This window comes from Colobus angolensis, unplaced genomic scaffold, assembly GCF_000951035.1.
Source record: "Colobus angolensis palliatus isolate OR3802 unplaced genomic scaffold, Cang.pa_1.0 Scaffold8, whole genome shotgun sequence".
NCBI classification, from domain to species: Eukaryota; Metazoa; Chordata; class Mammalia; order Primates; family Cercopithecidae; genus Colobus; species Colobus angolensis.
In genome coordinates this window covers 821,935-828,886 of record NW_012121820.1, presented here as the reverse complement: position 1 = coordinate 828,886, position 6,952 = coordinate 821,935, and positions in this window count along the sequence as shown.

Sequence of the window (6,952 nt, the reverse complement as noted above, 5' to 3'; positions counted from 1 at the left end):
AAAAAAAACTTTTTTTAAATGACAATTTTTAAAATTTAAATAGGTTTTTTTCACCACTTAGCAGAGTATCAACCATCCCAATTTTGTTAATAATACTTTTGTCGCCATGTTGGGGATTCTGGGGAGAAAGCTACTTGTTGTGCATATTTTTAACACTGTGCTGATATAATTAACATTATTAGTAATTTGATACTAATTGATTTTAAAAGTGTAGAAACATGATGTATATAGAATTTGTACTTGTAGAACCAACTGCCGGTACTTTCTGGAGTACGCTAATAAATGGAAATAAAGTGACATGGACCTTTCATGCAACATAATCCTGAAACGATGTATAAAAGTCAAATTTGAGTAACTTGAAATTTAAAAATAGCCTGAAAAATCTTGCTATTTAAAGAAATCCAGTGAAGAATTCTCTTATATAGCAAATTCTCTCTCTTAAAAGTAAAATCAACGGAGTTTGCTCAAAGCAGGCTCTACCACTGTTTCTTTTTCTGGATTGTACGTATTTAATAGATATCAATTATTAGATTCAGAAAGTGAAGATATAAGTACACAATGCTGGTTCTATATATATATGTGTGTGTGTGTGTGTGTGTGTGTGTGTATACCCCTACAAATTTAAAATTTTTAAAAAAGGAACACTTGGGAAGCCTATACAGATATATGTCTATTTTTTAATTTAAAATTGAGAAAGGGTGAGTTAGATTTTGTTCTGAGATGGAGTCTCACTCTGTTGCCTAGGCTGGAGTGCAGTGGCATGATCTCGGCTCACTATAACCTCCACCTCCCTGGTTCAAGCGATTCTGATGCCTCAGCCTCCTGAGTAGCTGGGATTATAAGAATGCACCACCCTGCCTGGCTAATTTTTGAATTTTTAGTAGAGGTGAGTTTTCACCACGTTGGCCAGGCTGGTCTTGAACTCCTGACCTCAAGTAATGCGCTTGCCTCAGCCTCCCAAAGTGCTGGGATTACAGGTGTGAGCCACTGCACCTGGCCAAGTTCTTTTTCTTGGTTTTGTTTATGTTTATAGTTCTTTTAAAAAGCACAAAGGTGAGCTTTATATAGGACTTTATAACTTACTGGTAATAGAACATTAACAGAATATATTGCATGGTGGTGATTTAATAGATTCTGTTGAATGCTTTTGATGTTAACCTAAAGAAAACCAAATCTGGCTGGATGCAGCGGCTCACACCTGTAATCTCGGCACTTTCAGAAGCCAAGGCTGGCAGATTGCTTGAGGCCAGGAGTTTGAGACCAGCCTGGGCAACATAAAGAGACCCTGTCTCTACCAAAAATACAAAAAAATTAGCCAGGCATGGTTGTGTGTGCCTATAGTCCCAGCTACTTGGGAGGCTGAGGCAGGAGAATCACTTGAATCCAGGAGACAGAGGCTGCAGTGAGCCGAGATCGTGCCACTGCACTCCAGCCTGGGTGACAGTGAGACTCTGTCTCAAAAAGAAAAAGGAAAACCGAATCTGATGGTGTAAGTTTCATAGAGGCTAAAAAGACATGGATTCCTGTAGTGTTAAGTAGGATTATGAGAGCAATACTAACCGGAGGCCTCATTCCGGCCCTGGCGTGTGGTAGGTGCTCAATAGATGAGTAAATAATTATGATACAGGTTTAAAGTGAATCACCTTCCAGTTTTAGTCACATGCCGGAATCTCCCTTTCTTGCTCTAAAAACACAGAGATGGTAAGTAAAATTGAAACAACACAGAGCCAAGTTTGAAAGCAAGAGAGAAATCTCCACATGCAGGAGTGAAGAAAGAACCTATAGCAGTGAGCTTGATTGAAGACAAATGTTCCATGGGTAGACAGGGAGGAAATACAGTACATAAATACTACTTAGGGTCTGAAGTGTTTATTGCTTGCCAGGAGATGGAAACTGAGTTCCCAAGGCCTGTTCAACATTCAGAACCAAAATTAGACATATATTGGGAAGCTGAGAATGGGGAAACACTTTTCTCTCCATGAATGAAGACTGTATCCTCACTGGGGTTGAGACAAGAGTTAAACCATCCATCCCACACCATAAGTAGAATCCTAAGCTTCAACTTGTTTGAATTTGACTTTGGAATTCTACCCGAGGTATGTAACCATCTAACACAGAAACTAACGTAGAAACTAGTTTTAGCCTGTAAACCCTCTAGATTTCATATAGAGGCAAACACAACTGCCACCGAGGGTTGATTTCCACAACACACAACATGTATGGGACCACCATGAAAGATTGCTCTTATTTTTTTTAAAAGTGAGCTTACAGACAAAAATTAATGCCATTGAAAGAGACTGAAAATTTATATTCAGGCACTAAAGACATTAGAAAAGGTCTTTAAAATAAATATTTAGGCCAGGTGCGGTGGCTCAAGTCTGTAATCCCAGCACTTTGGGAGGCCGAGACGGGCGGATCACGAGGTCAGGAGATTGAGACCATCCTGGCTAACCCGGTGAAACCCCGTCTCTACTAAAAAAAAAAATATAAAAAAACTAGCCAGGCTAGGTGGCGGATGCCTGTAGTCCCAGCTACTCGGGAGGCTGAGGCAGGAGAATGGCGTAAACCCGGGAGGCGGAGCTTGCAGTGAGGTGAGATCTGGCCACTGCACTCCAGCCTGGGCGACAGAGCGAGACTCCGTCTCAAAAAAATAAAAAATAAAAATAAAAAAATAAATAAATAAATATTTAATGAGGTCAGAATTTAAAGTTATGAAGCATGAACTGGTGACCGTAAAACAGAACCAAATAGAAATATAGACATAAAATAATTGAAGTGAAAAACGGAATATCAAGAATAGATAACTAAAAAGCTAGATAAGAAGTTAGATGGTGGATAAATTGCTTAATCAAGAAATGAGGCCGGGTTCAGTGGCTCACACCTGTAACCATAATACTTTGGGAGGTTGAGGCTGGCAGATCACTTGAGCCCAGGAGTTGGAAACCAGCCTGGGCAAAATGGTGAAACTCTTTCTCTAGCAAAAAAAAAAAAAAAAACCTACAAAAATTAGCTGGGCATGGTGGCACCTGCCTGTCATCCCAGCTACTTGACAGGCTAAGGTGGGAGGATTGCTTGAGCCCCTGAAGCCAAGGCTGCAGTGAGCTGTGATCATGCCACTGCACTCTAGCCTGGGCAACAAAGCAAGATCCTGTCTCAAAATAAAAGAAAATAAATGAAATTTTGTCTTTAAAAATGGAATTTAGAAAGGAATGGGAGGGAATACCTTTATGAAACAAAAGCAATATAACCAAAGGCTCAGAAGCTGAAAAATTTGGAAGAGGAAGGGAAAGCAAATAAAAACCCTGGACTACCACTAATAAGCTGAGTGATACTGGACTGTCCATTTCTATCTCTGGGCTTTAGGTTTTTCTTCATTTAAATTAAGATATTTAAACTAGGTGATGTCTAAGACTCGTGATCACTATAATTGTGATTCAAGAAAAATCTATGTAAATCTAATTAGAATAAAGCACTATTTAGTTTAAGGTTTATGTACTTGGTAATATATACTGTTTTAGATAGGAAGCTCTATAAAGGGTATCAGGGTCATAAAGATGTATTAAATAGTGTGGTATTGTACTGAATATATTGATCTTCCCAATTCTGTCACAGAGCTCCTCCAACCCTTGGATTTCCTGAATGATAGGAGTGTCTTTAAAAAAATGTTTTTAACTGGTGCATAATAGATGTACATAGTTTCAGGGTACATGTGATAATTTAATATATTCATATAATTTGTAAAGATCAAGTCAGTGTATTCTGGATATCCATCACTTTCAATATTTGTATTTATGCTAGAAACATTCTTTTAACTATTTTAAAATGTACAGTAGATTATTATAAACTATAGTCACCTTACTGATCTAACACTAGGTCTTATTCCTTCTGTCAAGCTGTATATTTGTATCCATTAATCCCCTCCCCCCATGATAGGCATGTTTTTTGTCATAATAATCCCCTTTTGATCACACCTGAGTGTATGCTAGTCACATGAGGTGACTCTACTCTGCCTAGGTAGAGCCCCTAGGGAGCCTCAGGATAGGGCTGATCACTAGAAAGACCAAGTGATTAGAGGGTTAGAACTTTCAGCCCTATCCATGAGCTTTGGGGAAGGGGGTGCTGCACATTAAGCTCTATAAAACTCTTGAACAACAAGATTTGATGAGCTTCTGGGTTGCTGAATACATGGTGCTGGGAGAGTGGCCTGTCCATAGAGGGTATGGAAGCCCTGCATCCCCTTGCCCCCAATACCTTGCCATCTACATCTCTTTATCTGGCTCTTCATCTGTATCCTTTGTAATAAAGGGGGATCTTTTTGAAGATGTATTAGAATAAAGCAATTTGCCATGGATAATAAGACTTAAAAATGGGCCATGATTAAAGACTTGATAAGAGTTCATAATAATAATGATACAATTGACAAGGAAATTTAATTATTTCTGTGACATACAACAGTTTAGCATTAGAATTATGACTGACAACATTTCCTAAGACGTATCAGATTTCCAGGAAATCTCATGCAGTTTTGGAACACATATTGACCTGTTCATGTTAATGCGACTCTAGGAAATGGTTAAACATTATTCTTATTTGATAATGCTTCCCATATAATTTAACATGCCCAATAAGCCTAATATGTTTCACTTGGGCTTCCACGGGCCCTTTTGGAATGTCCAAGAATTGGTTTAAGGTCAAAAAGGCATAATTTGGAATTTGAAATTTGATTTGGTGATAGTTTAGAGATTTCAAAAATCAAGAATCCTCACTCCTTGATGGAAAAGCAACCCCATTTTCCAAAAAAATCAAAAGGCTCAATAAAGACAGCGTGATGCAAACAGAATGTTTCTTCTATTTTGCAACCTACTCAAAAGGCAAACTACAGTCTTTTGTTTTTTTTATTAATACTACACAAAAATCTTGTTCAGAAGAGAAAACCAAATTCAATATATTTTTTTTTTTTTTCCTTTTTTGTACTTTTTGTGGAGACAAAGTCTTACTATGTTGCCCAGGCTAGTCTCGAATTCCTGAACTCAAGTGATCCACCCATCTCAGCCTCCCAAAGTGCTGGGATTCCAGACATGCACCACTGTGCAGGGCCTCAATGTATTCCTATTAAAGTGAATTTTAATAAAGCCTTATAAACAAATTCAATCTCAGTCAACTTTGACCACACAAGATAAGATTTCTATAAATTTTTTGCAACTACTTACAAAATTATTTCAGGTTTTTTTCTTCTCTAACTTGTTTTATCAATTTAGTTTTATCTATATCATTTTTTCCCTTCGTTATGAAACTTTTAAATAACCTCTAAACTAGATGGAATTACTTTTTTAAACAAAAAACACATCTTTTGTCTTTCTTATAACCTTCCTCACCAAAAAGCATCCTGCCTTTCTTGTAAAATAATTTTCTTTATATCTAGTTGTTTTAATTACATATATTGCAATTTTGACTCTTACTAATTTCCAGTATAAAACCTAGCAGGAAGCAATTTTAATTGCTATGTACCAGGTACAGAGTCCTGGACAGAGCTATTAAAACTACGTCTGTCTGGGGGACCCAACCCCTCTGCCCTGCAGCTGGTGGCCCAGGTACTGAAGATAAACGTATGTACCTGGGCCTCACCATGGTCACCTGTGTAGACTGCAGAATTTAAAGGCTCAAAACCAAAAATGTAAGTTCAGACAAATCAAACAAATATTAAAAATATCTCAGGAGCAACAGTTTGATAACCTTAAAATAACAAAGAAGAAACTGTGTAAATCTGACCAGTAGACCCAAGGCAAAAATGTCTGAATTATATTTAATACTGACAATTTTGAGACATTCCTATTTTATTTTACCAACAATTTTTAAACTAGCTTTAGTTCAAATAGAATTTAAGCTTTTTCAAGAAGGAGTTTGGATAGGTCAGAGGAGACACCGAGGAAGGTTAATCTAAACTACCAGACTACAAGGTGGAGTGGTCGTCTTTATAAATCCCACAGGGGATCCAAAGCAGGCAGTTTGAACATACAAAGGAGTTTTACTTTGTTGTAAATCTGAATTCTGCTTGCGATTTTCCTTTTGTATCTTTTCATAAATCTCTGAAAAGATAAGAGGTCTCTGAAAAATTTTCTCATAAATACAGCCAATTAATTTATTCCATAAGCACCTAAGCCAATGAGCCTTTTTCATGGAAAGTCCCAGAGATAACTTTGCAGGTTTAGAATACCATAGACATGAGTGACATTTTTTAAATGGCACAGATGTGTTTCCGCATGATCCCCAAAAGAATTCACTCCCACAAATAGGCTAAGATAGCAGAAGACTCTTGTTGCCATAGACAGTGATGGTGTTTGTTCGTGGTGTCTTCAGTATCACACAAATTTGTGGGGGGCACTAGTCACAGACCCGTTTCTCCATGACACCAGGAGGCCCACCTGGACCACCTGGAATTGGACTTACAATTCCTTTTTTTTTTTTTTTTTTTTTTTGAGATGGGGTCTCACTCTGTCATCAAGGCTAGAGTGCAATGGCACAATCTCGGCTCACTGCAACCTCTGCCTCCCACACTCATACAACCTTCCCACCTTAGCTGGTACCACAGGTGTACACTACCACACCCAGGTTAATTTTATTTTTTTTGTGTGTGTGTGTTTTGGTGGAGATGGGGTTTCACCATATTGACCATGCTGGTCTCGAACTGCTGAACTCAAACAATCTGCCTGCCTCACCCTCCCAAAGTGCTGGGATTACATGGGTGAGCCACTGCACCCGGCCTGGACTCGTAATTCTTTATAGTTTCTTTACTTTCTGAAAAAATGTTAACATCTTTTTTTTTTTCCTTTTTTTTTTTTTTTTTTTGAGACGGTGTCTCGCTCTGTTGCCCAGGCTGGAGTGCAGTGGCCGGATCTCAGCTCACTGCAAGCTCCGCCTCCTGGGTTTACGCCATTCTCCTGCCTCAGCCTCC